Consider the following 27,563-nt stretch of genomic DNA (forward strand, 5'->3'; position numbering starts at 1 on the left):
TGAGGCGTGGAGTCGGCTTCCTCACCCTAGGCATCCTCCTGGGTAGACTTTCTACCTCGTCCTCACCCACCGGTCTCTCAAGCTCCAGGGCCTCAAATCTGTTACGTAAGGGCACCTGGGAAGGTGGGGCCGGTAGGGGGGGGCGTTGCCTGAAAGGTCGAGCAGGGACCTGTCTCCATCCCTCCTCAACTCCTAGGTCGCCTCCCTCTGCCCAACAGCAACAGGGCAGGGGGTCCATCCCCATTAGGGGTGTCTCACCCTAGTACCTCTCCTTCAGGCCCTGCAGGGAGTCACTCCACCAGTCTATCTCCCGCTCACACTCCCTGATAGCCCTCAACCTCTCCACCTCCTCTTTGAGTTCTGCCACCAGTCAGACCAGGTCATCCACCTGCTCGCGCCTCACACACACAGTGCCTCTGCCTCCCTCAGATGGCAGCAACAGGCTCAGACACTCCCTGCACCCAGAGACCTGAACTGCCGCATTGTTGAGCAAGCAGTCAGTCTGGGTGGCCACAGACTTTCTAGAGAGCGCTCTGCCTGGTGAAGACCATCGCAGCCTAGCTAGTGGTCGACAGCCGTTAAAGATGTTGTTCTTATGGGCGGGGGAGAAACTCTGCCCCTCTCTGCCCACCCTGCCTGCGCACACGGCTGCGCAAACTGCCGTGCCCCGCCCTTCTGATGCGTCGCGCTCCCTAGGGGCAGCTTTTGAACGGCCGGGGAGGGGGCGCTGCTGGCTCCGCCTACGCCTCGTCAGCCTCCCTCGCGGGGGCTGCCGGGTCCTGCCGGGTCCTGGCGGCTCCCTCGAGCGGCCTCGATGTTGGAAAAAAAGCCCTGCCTGTACTGATCCCCCGCTCTGCTGCAGAATGCGTCTGCCCCGGAGCCGATCGCCTCGGCAAGATTTACTTATAAAGTAAGTCTGTTTCATCCCCTGATATTTGAGGTCAAAGCATACAGTGTCTTGTCTGATCCTCTTCCAGTCATTGAATCAGGATGTGTGATGGGTACAACTCTGTTCTTTTTTTTTCCTTAAATACTTTGAAGAAAATTGGCTAGTAAGGGAAAGCATGCTAGAATATGGATGTGCTTCCAATTATCCTAATGGACTATAGAGCTCCACAAAATCATTAAGGTAATCATGCATTCTAATGACTGTGCCCTTGACACAGAAGTAGCAAAACATGCAGCTGATTGTGAATAAATTGGCATAACCAGGAGACAGTTAACACGAATTTATACCCTGTCCTTTGTGAAGGAAGTTGTATATAGATCCATAATTGCAGCTGAAGCACAGAGGGTTAAAGGCATCTGCAGATTAAACCATTTTGCCAGCACCTCATTCAGGGATACCCTCTCATGTAAGGCATTGACGAATTCAGAACCAGTGTCTCTTTGATTAATGATCAGACAAAATTTGGATTCAGTGTTACCTCATGCTCTCTGTTTAGGTGCAAACCTTGTCTTTGCTGTTAAGTGATATGTATGGCTTCAGGCTGAATTCAGACTGCATGCATCCTACCTGTAAAGAGGCAAGGTATAAACCTGTAACAGTAACATTTTGGAGTGCTGCAGGATCCTAGGGGTGAAATCCTGACAGTCACAGGATAGTTTTGCTGCTCTGGGCACGTATTGGGAATGAAGGAGATCTGAATGCTGAAGCAGCTTTTCTCACGCTGAGGCTGAAGTATTGCGCTGAGTAGCATGAGACTGAAATCAATAGCTGGGAAACTTTAGATAGCAAAGTAGCATGCGTGTTTCAGTTAGTGGGGCTCAGCTGGGGAAGTAAAAGAAGGAGCTAAGCAGACAGGACGGTAAGCAGAGATTTCAGGGTTAGTAGCTAAAAGCTCTCCTTTAGCTGCTCATAAATTAAACATGTTAGTCACACTCAAATATGAAAGCTGGAGTATTCTCAGTCAGACCATTTCTGATTAATGAAGTGCTACTGCAACAATACATGAATCTAAAGAAAAAGTCACCATTTGTGTAACTTAGGACACAAATTCCCTTCTGACTTTACTTCCAATGAGTGTAATCTTATATGTTAGAGAGCATCTACTCAGGGGAAAGTCTTTATTGTCACCTATGCATCATAGCCCTCTTTTCCACATCATTTCTGTCTGTGATCAATCACTACCATTTTCTCAAACTTCAGTTTCTCTTTAGCATACATGCAGCTTCAAAGGAGAGAAGAAATCTTACTGGTTTCCAGAAACGACTTCCTGGAAAACCTAGAAATATAGACTGAATTACAAATGGTTCTAAAATTCAGTGTTGATGGATTATCATTGGTAACCACTCAGGGAGGTATCAAATGGCTTTGCATGTAAGGCAAGCTTACTAATACTGCTGTTGTAACAGGCTATTACAATACAATCAACAGGTAGCTCTATCACTATCACTGGAGTTAAAATATGATTGCCCTCACAACTACAGGCATAAAAAAAAAAAAAAGCATAGTAACAATCCACAAGAGAGAAAAGAAATAGACTGGAATATGTGATACATTTATTCCGTCTCTGATCACCCCCTGTTGCTTAGAGTAGGCACATTCAAGGAATTCACAAGATTTGCTGTTAATAAGCAAAGGCTGCCTGATGATCAAGTGTCATTTCATGTCACTTTTGTTGTCATACTTTTCCTTTTAAAAACAAGTAATTTGTATGTTTTCTTTTGCTTTTAGTGATACAAGTCTTCAGAGAGTCCTGACCTTCTCATTTGTACTTCCAAAATATAGTTTGATGGTTGACATGCATTTTCTTCATCCTGTATTTACTGGTAGTTTCTCATGCCATGAGTCAGCATGCTCAAGTTAAGTACTCAGCTTCTCTTCTCCTGGACACTTACTATGTATTCAAGCTTCGCAGCTGCAGATTTTGGTCTTGGAGCAGTGTGCTTTCTTTCTGTGGGGGCAGAAAGCATCTTCTAGATGAATTGACTGGCACACCTGGGGGGAAAAATATAACATAGATCATTTAGCTACAGAAAGTTGTGGTGCTTCAATTTGGAAAAAGAGGAAAAGTACCTTGATTCTTGACCCAGATAGGGTGTTAAGGAGCTTTACTTATGTAGGGGTTGGAAGACACAGAAGTTCTTCATAATTAAGTGATTTCTTTTTCTCCCAGCTTGACAAAACAAGCTTGCTTACTTGCAGTCTATTGTCAGTTACTGTCATTGCCAGTAACAACTGTTTAACTTGCTTACAATAGAGTTTTCTCCATTATTTCCTTTTCATTAACTATTCTAGTGGGATAAAACTTAGTTAAAGTAAATATTTTTAAATTTTCACGTAAATGCAGACCTGAGTTCACAGTACGACCTTGTGATTTTATGCAAGAGGTATGAGAAGCAATTCTACTTGTACCACAGAAAATCTCATTCAAAAAAGCTAAAAGCACTTTGGTGTCAGTTTCTGTGCTAAGGGACTAAAAAATAATTACTGACAAACCCCTTATACGTATACTGTAGCAGCTAATTCTAGGCTTATGTCTAGAAAAATATCATAAACAGTTGCAAATGATAACATTGGAAATATTCCTTTCTCCTTTTGAGAGGTTATATCTCGCAACTGAGAGGTAGAACTGTAGGGTTTTCTGACGCAATTTCTAAAATATATCCAGGTCACAGGTTACATATTGTAGGTTAACAAATCTAGTGTGTGCCTGATGCAGTATGTGGTGTTGTTCTGAAGCAAGTCAAAGTTCTGCTTCGTGTTGTTTATATTAGCCATAAACCCAGTGACTCACATACAATAGTAGTTTTTTCACTTATCACTTCTGTAAATCAGAAAATCCACAAAGTAATATTTTTCTGTAATTTTTTTATTGCTTTTAAATATTATGCATTGCATAGCAAAGTCTAAGTCCAAGTTACTCTATGAAATGTTTTGAGAATCAATGTTTCTGTCATGAAAAGCTGGAAGTTGGCTTTTTCTTAGTTTATAAACCTAGAGAATTTAAGCAATACAAATAATGCTGTTTTTTTTTTTTTTTTTTTTTTTTTTTCTATATATATAGGAATAAAGAATACAGGAAATAAAACATTTAAAGCATTTAAATTTTTTTTTTTAAGCTTGTTTAGTTGTAGGTGCCCAGGCGTTGTTCTGTTCACTAGTCTATTGGATTCTCAGAGCAAACTATCTTGCAGAAATGTCAGATGTTGTATAAATAACAGAATTATTTGCCTTTCTTGAAAACTAAAATAATTGCTTTCTTGTCTCCCTGAGCATATTTTCTGTGCAAGACAACATTGTAGACTGCTAATACTTGTCTAGTCATAGTCAAGAATAGCTGTTTGAAGAAAAGGGCAGATTGTATATCAGCACCTTTGATGATTACTCCTTTATCTTATGATTTCTTCAGTTTTTTTCCTCAAAAAAAAAAAATATATATATATTTAACCATCATTCTCTCCTATTACTTTGAGTCTGGCCTACTTGTTAGGACTGTTGTGTTTCTTTCCTGTTTTTTGTTGTCAAACACTGGACAAATATAAATCTGTTCTTTTTTTTTTTTTTTTTCCCTAGAAATTAATGCCACTGTTTTACATACTATCAGTACTGAGCGCATAGTAACAACATTGTTAGTGCCATGTGATGTTACTGGATAGAATCGCAGTATAGAAAGGTGCAAAAAGATGTTTTTTCTTTTTTTACTGACTCTTGTCTTGAGAAAAAAAACAGGTGAAGTGAAGAGATGAAAGTTTTTTAAACAGCGGAATGTCTGAATTGAACTTTTGAAACCCAGCAGAATGAAGAGAAGAGTTTCATGTTGTGATTTCAGAAAAGCAGTTTGTATAGATGAGACCTGCTTGACAAAATCAAATCCACAGTATGTGGCTGAAGTTAAAAATAAGAGCAATTTGAGAAACAAAAATGGAAGTTAATCAGAATTTCATTAAAAAAGGAAGATAATGTCATCATTGTATTAAAAATTTGTGTTGTGAACTGCTCTTTGTTTCAATAAGGAAATGAGGTAGTTCTGATTTTCCTTCAGGTTCCAGGGCTGTCTCTAAGGCAATCAGATTCACAGACAAACAACACACATCTAGGGGGAATACTTTTTTAACACCGTCTAGGTTCTTAGTATAAAATAACATAGGCTAGTGCTCAGGAGACAGGTTCATGTATTTCTGTCTAAAGTTAAGTAAAAAGAAACAAGATATTTGCATTGCTGTACAAAGCCTACTTTCTTTATGCAAATAAAGTATTCATACACTGTTTGCAAACATCTGCTCTTGTGAATGAATGTAAAGACTGTCAGCACTGAGTACTGCATTTTGATATAAAAATAATTAAAAAGGGGAGCAATGTCCAAGACATATCTGAATTTAATCAGTCTCAGCAAAGTGACTCATTCTTTGTTCTATGATATGCATTATATGAGGAATCAAAAACGGTATGTGTAGCTTCTAGTAGAAACTGGCATTATTCTGGACACTAAAAATATATTATAATTTATAATTTCATAAATATTTTGTATAAAACATACAAACTTAAGATTTGAGAAGGACTGTAAATACAAAAAAAAAAAAATCAGTTGAGAAAGGCCAGTGAATCTGTATTTAACTGCTTGTGGAAAGAGAGTGGATGGAAAACTTAAAATGGGGAAAAAGAACGAGCACAAAACCAAAATTTAAGAAATGCATTCATGCAGGTGAGGAATTATCTTTACAGATTTTTAGACTACAGTATGGTGTATCTGATTGTCAATATGACAAACACTAGTGGCCTACCACAGGTGCACAGTGAAAAATGGATACTCCAAATAAATGTGTCCCAAGAATGCACACAGAGCTGTAACCTAGAGTAAGATCCAGGATATGTTTCATAGAAAGGAAGTGTACTGTGGAAAGTCTTGTTTCACTCCTTCAGTCTTAACCCAATTTTAATAACAAATATATTAACAAGCTATTTGTAAACACATGCCTTTTTATACCCATTTGTAGTGCTGGAGAAGGAAAAAAAGTGAAAAATTAAGACAGCGATTTTCATAATAAGAGGCATAATTCACAAAATATGTTCTGACCAGTTTCTTCTCTTTGGCAGTGTGTATTGCACGGTGGTTTGGGTCTTAATATAACAACAGTTCAAAGAGAGGAGGCTGTGTTCACTAAATGCAAATCTTGTTATGCAAGTGTTATAAAATTATAAGGCACATGGCCACAAATCTTATTAATGCATAATCAGTAACAGCAAGGGCAGATAGAATAAATACATTTCTTCGCTTGGAATCAAAAACATAATATTTGTGTGGTTGTACTGTAATTTCTGGACTGTTACTGCTTGAGTTAGTCTGCAGATCTTCTTGAGTAAAGACGAGCTTGAACAACCAAAAGGATTCATGGATAACACAGTAAGTGTTCTTATCAGAATTATTGAAATTTATTTATATTACATAATACTTTGTTTGGTTAAACCTAGACAGAGCTGAAAATAGTAGTGTAGCTAGCTTTCAGAAAGTGAGTAGGTATCCAAAGTGTATCTAATATATATAGTTGATGTCCTTATTATCTGTATATCTCCATAAAGCAAATGCAATTTGAAAGGCTGTCTGCAGCATTACACTACTGCAATTCTAATAATGCAATTCTAGTACAGCTCTTTCTGTTTAAGACTATTTAAAATAAATTATAGTAGGGTTCATTTATTTTGTGAGAGGCTATTCTGTAGTTTTTTCCCTTAATGAAGAGCACCAAATAACTTAAATAATAATAATAAAAAAGACAGCTGAAAGTGATGACTATAGTTCTATGTAAGTTCACTTCATTTAACTTCCAGCTCACGTCCTGAAACATAGAAAAAATGCAGATTTTTCTCCAAGATTAGATTTCAAGCAGGAAATCCATGACTTGCTAAAAATGCTTTGGTTAGGTCACCATTGCTTTTCATTTGTGTCAACATTTGATCTATCAAATTTATTTGCACAAGGGATGATGAAAGTAAACTCTGAACTCGCAAAACCATGTTATTAGGAAGTGATTATATTAATTAGACCATCAGATGTCATGTTTTTCTGTCAGGCTTCTGCTTCATTTATAATGGATAAATTAGATCAGCTTTGAGGATAATAGGAGCCTGCATAATATGCAAGACTTTTGCTTTCATTCTTTGCTGAAACTGACAGGTGCATATCATGTAAATCAAGGCATTTTAGAGAAAGAAAGCACAGTCATGTTATTCAAGGGGCTGTGGGCTATCCAGGAGAATCGAATTTATTCCTACTTCTTCTGAAGGTAGTGGTTCTGTTTGGGTCAGATTTATTATATGAATAAGATGCAGCCATAAGTGGCTGAAACTGAAAGCCTAACTGTTATTGAATCCACAGCCAGTGAGCATGAGATGAACTAAAAGTAAAAAAAAAAACAAAAACCAAAGCTTCATTGTTCATCTTGGCAACCAGTCATGAGGGAAGCCCATTCTGCAAACAGTAGCCTAAAATACTTTTCACTTTGTTCCCAGGGTGTGAAATGATTATGAATTCTACTTGTCTGTACTCTGAAGGCTAACAATAAATAGACAAATAAAGCTCCCTTAACACATGCATGCATTCCAAGTATGATGAGAGGAAAAAACAAACAACAACAACAAAAAAAGCATTAAAAAAAAACCACATGAAAACCACCCCCCTTCTTCAGTATAAAATTTAGTACATATGAGGACAACACTGCAGAACAGCAGAACACTCCACCTAATTATTTCTCAATGTGGTGGTAAATTTACTATTAGGGTTCAAATTAATAAAATAAAATCCGATGCTAAACCATTTAGTTAGGAGGCTTACTTTACCTCACTAATTATAAATCCCACAAAGTAGTTTAATATTGTGATTCAACATTTTTTAATGATAACCCTTGCAAACTTGCAAATTGGTAGCAATCAAGTGATGTCTTAAAACTGTTTAATCATGAACATCTAATGATCATCCATGAACATCTAATGAATGTTCAAGATTATTGCCAATACCTTGCAGCTGGTAATAAACCTCTAGTAAGGCTGTATATGTTTAACAGGTGGATACACTTGATAAGATTTCCCTTTCACATTCAGTGTAAATTATGTACTGTAACAGTAGATCAAGACTTGGCATACATAAAAATTTATTAGTTCATGTGCATATCCAGATATCTGAAACACAGACATTGCCCTGAGCACACATCAGCTAAACTAAATAACATGCCACCTAAAACAGGTTGGACTAAGTACCTTTTCAGCCTCTGTCTTCAGCTAATTCTGGATAGTCTGGGGTAGCAGGGTGTAGGGAGAAAGTACTGATGCCCACTGGGAAGGGGCAGGACTAGTTTTCATATATACTCCAAACAATAGTGAATGCTATGCTTACTTTGAGAGACATAGAAATGTCCTAATTTTCAGTGAAAATTAATGTTACCTCAATTCCAGTGATTAAAGGATGGGTCATTGTCCTGGTTCCAGTTAGGACAGAGTTAAGTAGCTCATAGTAGCTGGTAGGGTGCTATGTTTTGGATTAGGATGAGAAGAGCGCTGATAACATGCTGATGTTTTAATTGTTGCAGAGCAGTGTTTACACCAGGCCAAGGACTTTTCGGCTTCTCGCTCTGTCCTGCCAGCGAGCAGGCTAGGGGTGCAGCAGGAGCTGGGAGGGGACAGACCCAGGACAGCTGACCCAAACTGGCCAAAGGGGTATTCCATACCATCTGACGTCATGCTAAACAATATATAGGGGTGGCTGGCTGGGGTGGGGGGCCGGCTGCTCGGGAATAGGCTGGGCATCGGTCAGCGGGTGGTGAGCAATTGCATTGTGCATCACTTGTTTTCTTACACATTATTATTATTAATACTATTATCATTATCACTATTATTATTATTGTTATTATTATATTCCTTATATTCCTTATATTATTATATTCCTGTCTTAATAAACTGTCTTTATCTCAACTCACAGGCTTCACTTTCCCGTTTCTCTCCCCCATCCCAGAGAGGGAGGGGGGAGGGTGAGCGAACGGCTGTGTGGTGTTTAGCTGCCAGCCGGGTTAAACCACAACAGTCATCCATATCTGTTTTGACTGTTGTTGATAGGTTCTTTCATTCTGTTTATTTTCTAAGCAATTTGTGAGGGTTGTGTGGCCCTCCTTTGGTCAACTTTGTAGATTTCCTGTCTTCTCCTTTCAAGTATTTATTTCAACCAGCTCATTTTGGCTGGAAAATGCTAGCACCATTACAGTAAAAACTGATGAAATGATGCGTGACTTCAAGTCCTGTTATAGAGTACCAAGATACAAAGCTCTTCCACTTTTACTAGCTGATGTTCAACATCCTGGTGAACTAATGAAGAGGAGTTAGTTACTCTTCTTTCTGCAAATGCTCTGGCCATTATGGAGAAGGACGTTATCAAATCCAGCACAGGAAGGAAACCACAAAAATCTTGGTAAATAAGCAGATTACAAAAAGTATTTCTCTTCCTTCTAATGTTGCTAAGCCCTGATCCTCTTCTTCTGATTTTAAATTTTTACTGGAAATTCTGTAAGGTACAAGATACGAAAAGACTGACTGTCATTGATACAAACAGAAAAATCGTTACTTACAAATATATGCTAGAATTTGTTCTTTGTCTTATTGTTACTTATTCTTTCCCTGCATTTAAATAGTATTTGTGTACACACAGTCTTCAGAATGTTTGTTTGTGAACAGGAAGTCTTTGGTGAATGGAGAAAGCAGAAACTCCGAGCTTTCTCACCCCCTCCCCATGTAATACTTCAATTTTCTCCCATATTTTAGTTAAACTTTGGAGTTCTCCCATTTTGACTTAGTGCATGGTATTCTTTCAATTATTTACCCACTTCAGTGAACTTTAATCTTTTTTAGCAAAATGTTACCTTTGACCTTTATTCTGTGGATGATTTTTATCACATATTTTCAATTTCCATTATTTCAGTCACAAACACTGTTCTATCTAGCAGTCTGTAATGTATGGGGATTCCTCTATTCACCCATTACAGAAGTATTTATTCAACTACACAGATTTTCTTTCTTCATATATTGAGTAGGAATAGATTTCTGAAGTGCAGTCTTGCTGTTCTATGCTCACCGCTTCAACTTTTAGAGCAGTATATGTGTATTTTTCTGTTTATAGCCATTTGGTCTTCTCTATTCAGATACAGTCATCAACAACATTTTTTTTTTTGTGTGTGTGTGTGTGTTTTGTTTGTTATTAAAACATGCTACTCCCTTGGAAATAAGGTAATTACATTCATGCTTTGTACACATACCTACTTCTCCGCATGTAGAACTTTTCTTCAATTTATCTCTTACTTTGAAAACTGTTCAGTAATTTCACTAGAAAAAGAGATAACAGGAAGCATAGAAAACAACAAGTTGCATGGGATCTCAGCAGATCATCTTTAGCAACCTTCAGCTGTATCAAGGTCTAGCTTCAAAGTTAGATCAATTATGCCAAGTGCCATCTAGCTATCTTTGAAAATCCTCCTGGGTAGAGGATTCAGAGCCTCTCTTAGAATCTCCGTTATGTCTTCCTGTGTCTAACCTCTGTCACTGTGAAGACTTATATTCTACTGGAGTCTCTGTCTCTGTCTCTCTCTCTCTCTGTCTCTGTCTGTCTGTCTCTGTCTCTCTGTCTCTCTCTCTCTCTCTCTCTCTGTCTTTCTTTCTTCTCTCTCTCTCTCTCTGTAAAATTTGTTTTCTATTTGCAGCAGAGTTTTGTCAATCACTATATCAACATTATCTTCTGCACATCCAGGAACTTCTCCTGTGGAAGTTTTGTAACTGGGATGTCTGGGAATGATACAAATGTTGAGGTAATCCTTTAAACGTGTGCATCACTTGCAGCTGCACATTGTCCTGCAAAAAGTTCCAAAGATTTGCTGGGGACAGTAACTGAAATTCATATTGTTTTAATTGGATTTGTCTTTGGAAAGACCTTTCTGACTTTGATAGACTTATACTCAAAATTGCATGAAGTGATTTTATTCTTATCATAAACAACACCTGCAACACTTTTTGCTATGAATCTGCTGCTGCAACACAGACATTGTCCTGTACCACAGCTTTAAGTGATGCGAGTGCCTTTTGGAGATGCTGTGTTATATGCAGGGGATGTTGTTCCTTGTTTGTGCAGAATGAGCTTGGATCAAATCCATTTTATTCTTTTCATTAAGCAGCAGCCAGAGAGAGAAAGGAGGTACTGTTTTTCTGTTCCTGCTTTTTGTGTATATTCCAGACAAGAAAATATCTGCCAAGACATTGACAGTGGGCTTTCTGCCCTTCAAAGGAGAGTGAAACTTCCAGCAAGAGAATAATTTTTATGTAAGTGAATTTAACATCTGTCAAATTTCTGGTATGACGCACATGAAGCTCATGCTATTATTAGGTCATTTTTCTTGAATGTTAATGTAGAGGTGCTACCATCAGTGGGCAGATGAAGATGTGATATGACTGAGCATCTTCTGAATGATAGAGGGCTGCCATTTGGACATGAATCCAGATAGACCAAAGAGTCAGTAAGTTTTTCTTAGTCAAGGAGAAAGTGATCCCAAAGAAAAAAGTGCTGCATATCACTACTCACTCTTGTGCTAAGGAGTTTCCCAATGGAGCTGGGAGTTAGAAAAGATGAAACTGTCAATGTAAAACTGTATGAATGAGTTACTGAGGCAGATAACTTGCTAAGAAAGGTATGGAGGAAATTCCCCTGTCTGTATTGCCTGCCAACCTGCTAGTCAAAGCTGAATTCATGCAATTTTGACGTCTAGTTTCTACTGGGAGTGAAAGGTACCAAATTCAACATTAGTAATTCTTAACAACATTTATTTTCTCAATGATGTTTTATTTTTAACATGTATTCTTTTGGATTTGCTTGTTTGAATAATATCTCTTTAAAAAACAACTCAGATAAAATGCTATCCAAATGAGAGTTATGATTGTTGCTTCAGTCGCTTTGTTTTGGCTGTGACTGACAATTTTACCTTTTGCTGAGGGACGAAGTAGTCACTGCTATTTTTGCTGTCTTCATGACAAACAAATGAGTCTATGCTGTAACAGGTCATCACTCATCTTGTCTCTAGGACAGTTATTGCACTTATTTTTCTTTGCAGAAAAGGACTGTTGCTGAGCACATGCTACCTCAGGCTACTGTGTAATGCCAATGTCAATTGAGCTCTGAGTCATAGAATTTTCTTTACTGTTTTTATAAGCCCTTTAATGGAGATGGCACAGTAAGTTTTCAGCTAACAGAGCTTTTATTGCTAGCACTGTTTGGGCGCATTTCTGCCTTAGTAAATTGCTGCCATTTACTGCTGGATTTTGTTCTTTGAGGAAATTGACCTGCATAAATCCAGACAAATTTGCAGATCAGCATTCAGATTTTGGGTTGCAGTATTGAAACAAGGTCTACAACAAAACCGAATGCATCATTTCTTCAGAAACTGCAGTCCTGAAAATACCATTAAGGATGAACTATGCCCACTGAAAGTAATCTTATAACTAATATTTTACTCAGTTCTATAAGTACCTGGGATTTATTTATATGTTACAGGAGTAATTGCCATTCACTTGTACTGAAGAAACAAACAGTATTTTCTTATAGTTTTTGTGTTAATGAGATTTTAAAATCCCCCCCCCCCCCCCCCCCCCGAAAGTATGAAGTTTGGTGGGTTTTTGGTATTAATGTATATATCTTTACTTTGAGTTAAAACTTGTATGTCAAGACACCTAAGTTAAAGAAATTGGTAACAAACCTCAAAAATTTTTGAAAAGTTTTTATATTAGAATCTCAGCATTTGATTGATATAGTGACTTTATTGAGAAGTATATGTTAGATTTCTCAATTTTTATCCTAGACTTTAAGGAAAACTAAAGAAACACGCAAAAATGAATGTAATTTTGAAGAAGACTGCTAAAACACCCAATGTCTGAATAATACTTTTTTAATTAAAATGACCTCAGTGTGCTTTAAATTTGTGACTTGGGTTAATCTAAAATAAGGCCACTTTAAATATAAAAACAAATATGTCTACAGAGGAAAGTACAGTGCAGATTGACTAATACTCTACAATAATACTTTTAGTTAAATTAATTTTTGAGAATCATAATAGAGATAATAACCTTATTCTGAAAGTTTTGTGCTTATGAAATAGTATTATTCAGTGGTGGTTCATTAGCTTGTTTTTTAAATTTGTGGGAGCGAGAAAATATACTTGCACACAAAACTGGTGAGTATAAAGATTCTTAATTCAAACTGCCCATGTATGAATTTAAAGTAGATTAGCTAAACAATTAATTCATGTTATGCTCTTTTGTCCACAATGATTTCAGATGTAAATAAGCCTTAAGGCCATTTTGAGTCTTAGCATAAGTTCATACAAGATTTTAATGCAGCTTAAAGATCATTTTATATATATATATATTTTCTTAGCAGAAGTGTTTGAGTGTTTTTTTAATCTATTTTTAATTATATATATATATTTATTTCATGTATTTGCTTAAAACCTTACCTGGGCTCCAAAATTATAAGTTAAAAAAAGAAATAGCCTCAGAATGGCAGATTCTACATCACAATTTGCAACGTAGAGTGTGTTATGAGTCAGGTGGAGTATCATACACCTGGTTTTACAGTCATCATATCTGTATGATGCTGTAGTAGTACATTTTGAACAAAAGGAGATGAGCTTTTTCAAAATGAATTGCCTGTAAATACAATAACAGATGCATGTATTAGTCTGAGCCAAGAGCCCGAGTTTTTTCTCTTCTGTTTGAATTCAGTCATAGAAAAATTATGCCATATTGCATCTTTATATACAGTTAGAAATGGACCACCAAAAACTGTTTGGAAAGCATCAGAATGAAACTGACTTGATTAATTATTTCATAAAACTGGTGTAAAGGAGACAGTGAGAGCTCACTGTGGCATGGACCTGATGCTGGTAACATCAGCAAGAGCTTCTGGAGCCTTATACATGCCAACTGACTTAATAACACTACCCCCATCATCAGCTGTCAAAGTGGTGACAGGTCCCAGTAGACCTCTGGGCTGTAATGAGCTCTTGGCTAAAATTTGATTTTCTGAATTGGGAATCTATCTGTGAACCTTGCTGTTCCTATACTTAGAAACCTTTTCATTTCTTCTCTGAATGATTTTCCCTTCTACAACCATTTGTACACAAACCAACAAAATCCTCTGGCTCACTATCTCCTTCTTCTGCTTTGTTTTTAATCCACATCACTTTCAGCATTTGTGCTGCCATTCAGAGTGAGTTCTGCTTTTGACTGTATGTCTACCATCACATGTAGGAGTACAGAGAAATGACTTCTCAGCTAGTGCTGAGCAGGAGGCTGTGGCACATTACAGCCCTGGCAAGAGGCTCCAGGTACCAAATAACTTAAATGCATCTTTATGCTGGCATTACTATATTGCTTCTGGTTTAGGGTTTACACTTTCGACTTTTCCACACTGCATTCATCTTAATCTTATCTTAGTTTATTTTACCCAGAAGACAAGAGGGGTATCATAGTATGCTATACTAACCAAAGTTCAGTTTTGCATGGACTGTTTTTTCAAACTTTGTTTCCTACCTAAGTTATGCCTTCAGTGCGGACAAACATTCTAGAAAGAACACAAAATTAATGTTATGAAATTATTAGGTTTTCAGGTTTTCAGATACTCTCTGGAACTTCTAAATCATGGATAAGTCAGTTATCTTTTCATGAATTTGGATCACTGATTTATGAAGGTGACAAACGCTGAAGTTAAGTAATAAAATTCTGTCAAATTCTTAATAGTATGTGAGAAGGAAATTAGGTGCCTTTATGTCTCACTCTTTGAAAGGAGAAACATTTTTCCCCCACTCTATAATGTCTCTCCTTTCACTTAAACAGAAAATAAATGTATTACTGTTTTATTATTTTTCAAAACATAATAATTCCTTACACCTTTTGGACCTACATGTCAATATTAAACATAGCAACTTATAATTTAAGAGGATTATTACAGTATTCTACATAAGCAGGTTAATTAATTCCCTAAGGGAACTAATGATACTGTGCTTTTGGTATAATCGTGTTAATTTCCTGACTGTGTATTGAATGTACAAGCAATTGGATAAATGCAATAATAGATCCTCTTAGAAATCTGTAAGATTCTGTAAAGTGTTAAATGTGTTAACTAGCTGCTTGATTTCATGCTGGCACCCCCTGTTCAGAAAGCAACAAAATTGGTTTACCTGTGCCAATTAGATTTCTTTTGTATCAGTACTGAACCCCTATTCAAAAGAATCTGTTGGCACTCCTTAGTGAGGAAGGAATTAATGTGTTTATGTTGAAACTTTGGATCAATCTATTTGTTTCCCTGGACTATCTGGCTTTTTCTGATGGAGTACTTGAATCCACAGCAAAAAATCATTAGTTCACACTGACAGGACCAAGAAAATATATCCTGATTGTTTTTACCATAGTTACAGTCATTTTACAAAGGTAATTGAGATGTAGTAGTATTATACCAAGGTTCTCTAACATGTAAGTCTAAAGACTAGCATCTGTGATAATCAATCAAATTATTTCTTTTCACCAGAATGAAATTTTGAGAACACCAGGCCAAGGCTAGGGAATGCATCTGGTATGTTTTTTTTAGACAGACTAGGTTTCTGTGTACGTTGAGTACTTGATAAAGAACTGAATTAAAGCAGTCCTTAATATTTTAAGGACTTTTTTTTTTTTTTTTTGAGAGACACACCACAAAATTTTCACTTCTACTAATTTTGAGTAAGATGGCAGTTTTCATTTATTCGCATAAAGCAATATAAAGAAATAAAATATCTTACCTTAAAAACAATGCTATAACACACCATATTTCCCGAAGAGTCAGCTTGTACTAAATAACACACAATAAACATAAAAATCAAATATATTTTGACCAAAACTCATCCTCTGTCCTGTAGTGAACAGATACTTACAAATTCATTTTGCCAATAAGGTAATCCTCAAAAGCAAGGAGGATATTTTAGGATTTTAAATGAAGACAGAAATGCTGCCTAGGTTATGTTTTGTTACTCCTCTAGGCTCAGCCTCTTTCTTCTGATGGCATTTTTAAAACTACAAACATCAGTTTCAGTACTATTGCAGTTGCTGCTTCAATTTGCATAGAAACAGATGAAAACATATTAAGTACTCCAGTCTTTAGAAATACCAGGATATTTTAATCTGATCAAAGTCTTTTGAAATACAGAGTTATTTTAATCTGAACATCTGTAATCTGCATAAACCAAAGATAAATTATTAAAAAAACAAAACAAACAAAACAAATCCCCCAAGTCTGACTAAAAAACATATCAAGTCTTATGAAGAAAATTTTATAACAGTTTTTTCTCCCCCACAGGTTTAAGAATAATGAAGTTTGCTTTCAGGTCCCCTGACTTATCTCCTCTCAAAACACATCACAATATTGTAAGGTTTTCTAGTAGTGAGTAAGCATTTATAAGCGTTCTGCTGATAGTAAAAAACTATTCACTATTCTCATTATATAATGTATCTTGGTTACAGAATTAAACACATTTATTAGGTTTATTATAATTTCCCTATTTTCTCAAAGTGTAAACACAAGACAAGATTTCTTTCTTTCTTTTTCAAGTAGAAGACCCATTTGTTTCTAACTGGATTTGTTTGAAAAGCAAGTTGTTATACAATCTGAATTATAAATAGAAATTCAGGGAAGTTTCAGGGAAGATAGCATGAGCATGTTCCCTGAAAAAAAATAGTATGCAACTGTTTTAGAGAGATAGCGAATGAAATCATTCCTAAGCAAACCTCAGGAGACAGTACCACTCAAAAAGTATCTGTACATATTTGGAAGAAAAAAGAAACAAACAAAGAAAACAATAATAATAATAAAAAAGAAACTAATACACTCAGGGGAAAAATAAGAAAAATAAAACCAACATGTATTCTAAGACAATTGCTTCATACTTTTTACAAGGAAGGACTATGGAAGAGCTGACTGATAGCTCTCTGAATTCCCACTGCAGGTGGAAATACAGCTTTGCTGGTCTGACTGCAGTGCAGTGGGTGTACTTAGGTGTCTTAAAACCTAAAACAGCTTAGGCCCATCAGTGGGAATAACAAACTGCCCTGTGATGCTGAGGACTTCAAAATCCCATTGATTATCTTTTCTGCATTTTTCTGAGACATGACAATCTCCTTCAGTATGGAATTCCCTTATAAGCATATTTTGTTAACTTTGACGCTTTCGTGTCTCTAAATATAAAAGGACGTTCCTTTTCTTAATCTGAAGGATGAGTGTACTCTTATAAGTGTGCTCATACGTTTAAATTCTAATTTTTACCCACATAAACTTAAGCATGTGTTTTTTTGTATTCTGAAATATAATTTACACGTATGATTCTCTTCATTGTAGTATTATTCTTCTGAGTTAAATTCAATAGTCTGATGTTTATACCTAAGTATTGCAATGTCCTTCTACTTTCTCATTCTGCTGTACTACTGTCAACAACACCAAGATTTTCCATAGCAAGCCATTTTCATTAGAATATTTATTCTTTTATAATCCTTAAATTTCTGGCAAATATATTTTGTTCTTGAATAGGTATTTTCTATTTGAATACTTCATATTTTGTATATATTATAGGAATTATTTTGTGCAGTGTATTTGTCTGAATTTCAGATATAATGCAATTTTACTATTGTCTGCTCCAAATGTCAATACATTGCCATGTGCCATGACTGAATACTATTACAGTTACTTTCTGCTTGTTTGCAATGACTTGGACAATTCTCATATTGATTAAGATAATAGTAGTTTTACATTATAATCAGACTTATGAAAATTCTTATTTCTGGAATTTGATAGCTATACAATTAACTTTTTTTTTTTTTAATTTTTTTAGGGGTTTGTGTGTTTACCCAGTTATTTGCAGTAAAATCCTGGATCCTTTTGGAAATCCTTCTCTCTGACAACAGCATATAGTGTTATGAGACAGCTATTGCATTTGGAGGTGTTACACTCTGGTTTCATAATATTATTTTATATTCTTTCTGTATTACTTGCCTATTGCTTTGCAAAGCAATAACAGATTTTATGTAAAAGAACAGAAAAAAGGCAAGGAGGAATCTTGATTTCAACCTGCATACTTTTTAATAAGCTATTTGATAACAAGTTTGAACTCTAATGTTAGCCTCTTTGAATATTGCTTTTATAGTGTTATCTCATGATAGAGAAAAAAAAACTTTGTAATCACTGCATTACAAATACCATTCAGAAGCAAGAGAATTGTATACATGTTTTATGTATACATGTTTTATGCCCTGCTTAGTGCTTTGAGAAAAGATTTTACAACCCCCCAAGGAAGCAATAGCACTGTATGGAACATGTAGGCCAAAGACAGGAGTTAACTAGTTTTTCAAAGGGTGAAATAAGTCAAACTTGGATTGTAACAGCAGATATCTATACTCTGGAATAAAAAGAGAAGTCAAATTTTAAATCATCAGTACTCTAAAAAAGTCTTTGAGTTTCTCTGTTGGGGAAACTCTTTGTTAACTGAGGTCAATCCTTACTGCACCATGAATAAAATGACCAAAAGCAAGTGATGCACTCTTAAGCAGAAAATAATGCCAAAGCTGGGGAAGACAGGGAGTCTACACGCATTGGCATATGTTAGTTCTCAAGTAACCATTTTTCTGTTTCAGTTAGTTAAATACATCTTGTTTGTTAAGTTAATTTCTTTTTGTGTATATGGGTGGGATGGTGAGGAAGAGGATATTGAGTTACAGGGATTAGGGATCTAGGGATTAATGACAAATAGAAACTTGAAAGTAGCTGGTCCTGGACTTTCTGTTTGTGGAATAGTGTAGAGATGCTGTAAAGAAGGTGTATTTTCTTTAGGAGTCTTGTATTTGGAAACAGGCTTATGCTCTATCTTCAGATCTGTTCTCTCTACTTCTCTCTCTCTCTATAAAATTTTATACTCATTCCTATCAAAGTTTTCCTTTTGTAAGCAATCCTGCCTTTTATAAGCTATTCTGAATAGCTGAAAAATAGCTAAAAAATCTGCTGATTTGTGGTTTTCATTATAGTTTTTCATTTCAGTTAAGTACATGTAAAGAATATTTTTATTGATTTACAAATAGAGGTATGCACATGTTTTCAATTTGATATTAAATATTTGAAATAATATATTGAGACGTTCAATAATGAGCAAGAAATGGACAGGAATACATGCCATGTTAAGGAAAATGGTGCATCTTTGGCAAATACCTAAAAATAAAACTGCTTCTATAAAACTAATGCTTTTTTTACATGAGTGTTATGTACACCTAGGGCCTATCAGAATCTCTCACATCTTAGACCAAAGCTAACATCAGTGGTTTTCTGTTTAAAAAATCATGGATTACAGATAATGCTTGTGCTTCCTTTGCTACTCTTCCAAGCTTTTCAGAAGGGCAGACTGGCAGACCCCTATTATTTAAGAGAATATACTGGAATTTCTCTGGCAATGCATTTGTTCCAGACTTTTTTTTTTTTTTTAACAATTCAATGAAAGTATGTGTTCTACTGTGTTGAAACCACTTAGAGAAGAACCACAAGTACTGGGGAAAAAAAATAATCTTGGATATGTGCCCTCTGAAAAGTGTTTAACAGTCTCCAACAACTGCACCATGTGAAATATATTTACCCTTATTGCTACCCTTTGAACAAGGAGACGTTAAAACTCTTGAATTCAAGAAGCGTATGCTACACAAAGCACACACCTCTGAATTCAAGAAGCGTATGCTACACAAAGCACACACCTCTAAAAGATTAGCAATTTTTATCTTCTTACATTCTTTCAAAGGAGCTGATTAGACCAATTATTTGTTGTATTTCAAACAGAGCTCAGTATCAGCATTGACTTCCTCTAAAAGCAAGCTGCAAGAACAGATGAGCATTTTTCTTTTTTCTTTGACAACCTGGTACTTTATGTATCAAATCTTTATTGGATAGGAACCAGCAGGGTCCCATTACAATCTGATTATGGCAATGAAAGCTCTGATACCATACCCTCATTTTTTTTTTTTAATTTAAATTTTGGTTTTCTGTCTTTAGTTGCAGTTTCTTTTCTATTAATATTTTCTTTCAGGTGCAAAGTGCACTGCTCAATAATCAGTATTCCTTTAAAACTTTAGCTGCATTTCAGTCTTTTATACCTTGCTAGAAACATATTTACTACATAGTATAAAAGAAATAGCATCTCCAGGATTTCTCTTCCTCCAAGTTTTAAATGTAGCAATAAAGCAAGTTTCTTATAGTGTGGCTAGACATTTGTATGTCTACTACATAAAATTCTATTACACTCTGAAGACGTGATGTACACATATTTTCCTCTTAACTGTAATCTACCTTTCTGTTACTACCATCCTTGGGGCAGTCACTCATCTGTTGTACTTTTACTGTGTATCACCAATACCAAACCTAAGAAAGCGTGTAAGTTAAAAATCATAAGCAACATGTTAATTTGCCATCGTTGTCTTATATTCAGTAATTCTATGACCAATCAGCTCTTCAACAGTAATATTCTAAGTATGTGACTGTTGTCTGATTTAATCTTTTAACATGTAGGACAGCAGCCTAAAATCAGTTCTCTGCTATGCTTCAATTTTAAGGCTGTTAAGAAGAGTGAATAAAAACTCAAGAGATGTAATGTCACAGTAAGGGTCTAATAATCACCATAAAAGCAAGGTGCTCAAGTTACCCAACATGTTTTTATCTGCTGTGTCTTGTTTATTCCAAATTCTCTAGTTACACTTGCATCTGGGAGGCTAGTAAATATTTTTTTCCTTTTTTTTTTTTTTTTTTCCCAGCTATATTCTCATTAATAACTCAGCCTTGGCATTTGTTTATAGAAATTACTATTCTTATCTCTTAAGAAGAATAATTTCCATGGCTGGAATTTTGTGCACATGCTTATAGTATGGATGCTTTTTCTCTTCCTCATATATAGCTTAAAACATAGATCAAGTTACAAGATTAAAATGGATCATGTGTTTATCTTTAAAAACTAAAAACAAACAAAAAAACCCAACCCAAACAAAAAAAAAAAAACTACAATGACAAAAAACACACCTGTGGGGATGTCTAAGTTATCCCATGTAGTATCTTTGCTTTTATAAACCTCAAATTGGAATACATAAGTATATAAAGAAGTACTTATATTTAAGGGATAAGAAGCATTTTTTCAATAATAATTTTCTTTAAGCTTGCTCACCCTCTTTCAAAAATCAGTTCCAAATATATTGTTCCTAAGTCATGCCTGCCTAGTATGCTGCTTTAATCTGTTGTGTCCCATATTAAAAGTACTTCTGATAATCTGTTATAAATCTTTTCTTATTTTCTATGTGGTAGCTACGAATGGTTCCTCTGTTTCCTCTCTGCTTTTTTGCACACGTAGTGACTTCTAACATCGGTAAGGAACAAACATTTTACAATGGTTACAGTCGCAATATTGTAGTTTGAGAGACACTCATGAAGCTTATGAAGCAGGCTGTGGAGATAGATCTGCAAGAGAAGAGCAACCTCCCCTTGAAACTGGCACACACAATTCCTGTTCTGAAATCTCAATATTTGCAGTTCTGAGAAAGTTATCAGTAAGTTCATTTCCTACAGCAAATACATCACTGTTCTATATAACGATGTTCATACAGCCCACATCTGCAATCTGTCACTATCCTATGATCAGGAATACAACTTGCATTTCTGTGAGTATTACAAAATGAAAAGTCAAGATAACTGTATTTTTAATATTGGTCCTGCCTTGAAACTACATGTTTCTGACCATGTTCTAGATTTCAGTGCCTAAAAGTTCATTTTCATTTTTTTTATTAATCTGAAAAAAAAATAAAATTTGCTGATGTCTGTCTCCATTTCAATGTCTGATACAAAAGAAAATTCACACAGTGTGTGACTAAACATTTTCTCTTAATGCAGTGAAGGTTCTAACGCTTTTTAATTCACCATGTAACGATAACTTGGGGAAAAATACTTATTCTCTACCCTTTGACTTGACTGAATTCAGAAGACAGCTAAGCACTAGATTCTTTCAGCATAAATGAAGTGAAAAAGCCATAGTTAGTATCATTTGACTTTCAATGCTCAATATATCTACCTAACTATCTATCTGTTTTATTTATCTCTATTGTAATACTTACAGATTTTGGACAAAAAGGTAGTTGATATAGGGAAAGAGAGTAGTGGACCAACATAAAATCATTGGTCACATAGTAACAAATACCATTATGACGGATGGACATTGATTGTAGAAGACAGACAGAAGTGTAGCATAGCGGCATGTCAGTGTAGTAGTATAGTAGCTATGGTATAGCTTATATTCTGTACCTTTGGAACAAGAACAGTATTGTACCAGTGTTGTATTGCTTTCCTACTAGAGAAAAACAAGTGTTTGTAAGGTGTATCTTTAAGAATTCCATTCAAATCTTCCATTCATGAAGAATTTGTTTTTGCGTATCCACTATGAGAAATAAAAAAAAAATGTGATTTTTTGGTTTTGGAGATAGGAGAAAATGAGTGGAATTTTACAACAGTAGTTAACACATAGCTGTTATATGATGTATGAAAAAATCTTGGACAAAAATATGACCAAGATGGTTATCCCATTCTCTGTAGAAAGAATTCCTATACATAGTGCAAGTAAGACATAATCTTCAGAAATATAAAAAAAGACATTGTATATGTATCTGTAGGTTTAGCTGTGATTTTCGTTGTTTCAAACTCTGTAAGTATATATGAGGACTAGTTGATTGATCCATACTTCAATTACCATCCATTGCAATAGTTAAGGAGAATTAAGCATGTGGATAAATAAACTAAATTGGTTTTGCAGTCTTGAACCCAGAGAAAAAGCACTGTAACAATATTAGTCTATTTAGTTTCTTGTGAATGCGATCACACAGTAGTAACAACTTTCCACACCACACTTCATACCTCAGCCATTTTCCCACATTTAAAATAAATTAATATTCAAATACAAGTGACAAAGGGAAAAAAGTATTCTTTTTACTTTCACAAACTTCAGTTAGTCCCATTGATTGAAATAATGTTAGTAGATCTTTCTAACGAGTGAGCCAAAAGTAAAAATATTTAATTTTCTTATAATATTATTCCTTTTATTTTTATTTTTAAATGTTTATTACACAATCACACTCAATACAAGGTCCTTCTTAAATATATCTTTATAAGCTATCTGCAGTAGATTACCATATCATGACCCCAAACTGAATTTAAGTATGCAGATTTGGAAAAGAAATCTTGTAAAGATGGTGTTTATTTGAAATTGTTCTACTAAGGGTAAAATAGAATTTATTTTACCAGGCATTTGCAAAATGTCACTGTTTTAAGAACTGATATTTAAACAGTTATTTTTTATACTTTCCTAAATAATGTGAATGTGAAAAATGAGTTGTAGAATACAGCATGTGAAAAATTACTTTTCCTTAGCTAAACTACTCTAAAGTAAAAATCCAGGCCTTTTAATTTTTCTTTTTCAAGTTTTCTGACTCAGAAAATTAGAAACAAAACAAAATAAGCATTGTTTCAGTTGAACATTAATATCATAATTTAAATGATTTAAAAAAATATTTGTACGTTTACACTATCACTACAAAGATGAATAAGTGTATTCAGAAAGGTTCAAAATCAAGTGCATTAATTCTATAAAGACATTCTCATACAGCATGAGATTGCGCTTTCTGAGATAGGATATCCATTATAGACCTTTACTTCCAACAAACCTTTGAAAGTACGGAGGGCTCAGTCATTTCATTTTGACAGTTTTGTAGGTGATTTCCATAAGGTTAAAATGTTGACCTTTAAGTGATGTCAGCACTTCCAATTATTGGTAGAGGGTTACAAATTGTTCAATGCCAGTATTTTTAATTTGGCTTATACAGCTGAAGCTAGGAAATTGCCTGGTTTGCCAATTAGAGGTGTTAATATGACAGAAGAAATGAACAGAAAAAAGACACTGTACATGTGATTATAGGTGGTGGATGACACTGCCTGCAAATAAGGCTGTGTAACCTTCCAAGTGCAGCCAAAATGGCTTGAGTTTTAAGACTAAGTGTAGAAAAAATTGTATTTGTCCTCCTATTGTGAAAAGTGACATCTTTTCTTACCTATAAAGGTTCAGTCCAACAAGAAACCTGCAGTCCTGCCAGGACCTGGACCTTGCCTCTTTTGCTAACCTCATTAAAGTCCATTCATCATCAATCAAATCTTCAATTATAAGCAGAGTGCAGATGGCAGTCCTGAATGACTTCCTGCATCTTAATAGGTGAAATCTCAGATGACTCTTTCCATACTGGCCACATGACAGTTTTTCTCAGTTTACAGTGCTAAAAGGTCCAAACTCCCTGATGTTCTCCACTGTTCTACAAGATTACAGCAAGAAAATAACATTTACATCCGGTCTCTGGATGTTCTCTCTCTGGACAGGAAAACAGTTCTCTCTGGACAGGGAAACTAGCAGGTGCTGGACCTCAGACCAATGTTCACGGATACCAGATACGTCAGGGAAAAGTAAGTGACTGTTTCCTAATCAGTGCCATGTGACAGTCACAAAAACGGCAGAAGTTCTTACCTAAAACGGCTGAAACATATAAGCACAAGGGGTGTGGGTTGCAGGGAATGCCACACGTCGACACAAATGAGAGCACCTACCACTGGTGGTGTGTTCAAGAAGCAAAACTGCAATCCCAAGGGTGGGAAAAAAACACTGTGAGGGAAAGGCAGCTTGCCATCACTATATGGGTGAGTGAGATTAGAATTTTTGAAAATCATAGAAGAGTTTTTAGAAATTTTTAGGTCTTCATTAAAATTTTCTAAGTCTCTAGGACTGTTTATCTGTTACAACGTTGATCCTGAATGTACAGGTCAATGATAGTAGGCTAATTACATATCATTAATAAATCAATAAAGCATTTCACTACCAATTTGTTTTAAACTGCATGAAATGAACAGTTTTCCAATGATCAGGATTTCCTATGTGCCTTCCGCATTGGTGTAAGTCAAGTAACAACTTAGTTTGTACTCTAGCAAGGGTCAATATTCCTAGAAAATCCTATGGCTTTGATATGAAATATTTTGATGCCAGTTCATCGAATTTCTTGTTAGTTTTCTCCAAAACATGGGAAAAAACACACCAATAAGTGTCTCGAAAAGAACATTAATCAATTTTGCAAAGTCAAACACTGAAAATTTGGCATATGAAAAGCCAGCGTGAGATAGTGCATTTTAAATGTTAAAATGTTAACAAATAAGGACCTAAATAAATACAGGCAATTATTTTCAGCACTTTCTAGCATATGGAGGATGACTTTACCACTCACCAGTATTCATATTATGGTAAGAATTCCATCTACTTATGGGTATTAATTGGCATTTTAAACGCTTCTGTCATAACATGGAATAAAAATTGTCTGAAAAACAGTGTTGCTCATCCAGAAAAACATTTAATGAAAGTGTAGTCAGCTCAGTGACAAGCATGTATACTTTAATGTGATCTGGTTTTGCAGGTAAAAAAATTAAGGCAAAGTCAGCTAGAGACATTTCCAAAATCACAGAGGACAGAAATGAATATAAAAGAGAAGAATCAAGCTTCACATTTTTTTTAAATAATGTTCCCATTATATTTCCAAAATATTAAGAACACATACACTGCTCTGTTTTCCAAAAAAATTTTCATGTATGTAGTAGTGAAAAAATGTATACTCTTTGTGGGCCTGCAGATCTTCTAAAGAATTTGTAGAGACTTGATAGAACAGTCAAATATATTTTTCACATATTGAACAAACTTCACTTATCTCAGTTTCTGGATAAAGTATTTAAAGAACAAAGGAATTTTGCATTCCTCTTTCTGATCCATTTATAGAATTCTCAGACTCTGATTCTGTTCTTTCTTGTTTTCTGATTTTTATTTTTATTTATTCTAATGTCTTTTTTTCCTACGTACATGTTGGACAAGGGGAAAGGGAATAGGAAAAAGTATTTCTTTTCACTGGCACAACTAAACCTACCGCTTTAAACCTAAGCTGTCATGTCCAAAAACTGTCATGTCCAAAAGCACTAACTTCAAAAATCCTGTCTGCTTTTTTAGCATGCTTAGAACATCACTCATGTCTCTACTTACTTTGCTTGGGGAACCTCAGGTGAACTATTCCTATTAAAGAATCAGGGTCTGGACTTTATTTCCAAATAAAAATCATTTGGTTTCATGTAGAAACAGAGATATTCACTGTGAATGCTGACTACAGAATATCACTTTTTTTTTTTTTTTTTAAACATCTTTGGCTTATGTAAGAGTACCCAAAACTTCTTGTGATTGTAAATGTGACTTTTACATCATCTTTGTTTACTGAACAGCCTTCTTGTGATACACTTGTGAACAAGACCAACATGATTGTGTGATCCACGGGAGGGCTGATGAAGATATTCTCAATAAATTACTAAGTCTAAGAACCAGCAGCTTAATAATGAAAATCTACAGACTATGGAAATGTAGGCTAGTTTACATAATAAAATAAATCAGAAGCTCGAGAGCCTATAAAGTTTGTTCTAATTTATTGAGAGTAATAAAAGGAAAAAAAAATGAACTAATAAACTAAACATATGATGATTAAGCAACTTTGGACTGAACAAGTTCTCTTTGTAATAGCTCACGATATTCACATTTTACTTTGTAGCATATTTATTTGATTTTTTATGACACTGCATAATCACACAGTATAAATTGAATCACCCCATCCACTCACATGGAATCTAAGCTCAAGTACAAATATAATTGCATACTAACCATGTTGTAATTATATGGTCATTATCTAGAGAACAAAATGTTATAAAACTTTAATAACCTTGATATTATTTCTTTTCATTCAAAAACATGGAAGTAAACAGATTATGTGAGATACTAATACAGAAGTCACTTATCTCACAGAAATATTTTTCTCAGAATTTGGCAGTAAGTACAGAAAATGAATGGAAGTCTTACCATAATTCAGATTAAAAACATTCATTTTACTTGCTGCCAGATAGTTCAGGTAAAAATACAAAAATAAGATGTTGATATTACTAGCATTAATATCAATTTCTCTCTGCTCCATCTCTTTCTGCTCTTCCTTCTCTTCACCCTGTATTGTGACACTTCTGTTTTCTTTCCCAGGAAAATGATGAAGAGCCTAATTGCTATTTTACTACTGAAATAGCTAAATTTAAAGTTTAAAGAGTTAAATTAGGAGCATAAAGGTTTTGGTCCTTCTTTTCTAAGAGATATATGTATATAATGAAACTTCAGTTCTTTCTTAGTTTACCTTTGAATTATAGGTTTATTTTCGTTAATTACCAAAAACATAGATGCAGTGCTAATCCAGAGGAGTTTTTTAAAGTTGGTCACTGTTTCTTGTCTCTTTCCCTATTATGAAAATATGAGATACATAGAATAATTATTGACATTGAATCATCATCAAAGGCATGCTGTAAGGTATAGATATGTGCACAAACCTGATCATTAATAACCTGTCACAAATCACT

The 27,563-nt window shown here is 35.2% G+C and overlaps 1 long non-coding RNA gene across 1 annotated transcript; it reads left to right on the forward strand.

The window, feature by feature from the left end:
- The first annotated feature begins 689 nt into the window (after positions 1-689).
- Positions 690-27,333, forward strand: LOC136790137 (uncharacterized). Its single transcript, XR_010829520.1, has 3 exons — positions 690-910; positions 24,474-24,557; positions 26,400-27,333. It is a non-coding gene; the product is annotated as an uncharacterized lncRNA (long non-coding RNA).
- Positions 27,334-27,563: the final 230 nt, after the last annotated feature.

The sequence above is a fragment of the Anser cygnoides genome, chromosome 2 (assembly GCF_040182565.1).
Source record: "Anser cygnoides isolate HZ-2024a breed goose chromosome 2, Taihu_goose_T2T_genome, whole genome shotgun sequence".
NCBI lineage: Eukaryota > Metazoa > Chordata > Aves > Anseriformes > Anatidae > Anser > Anser cygnoides.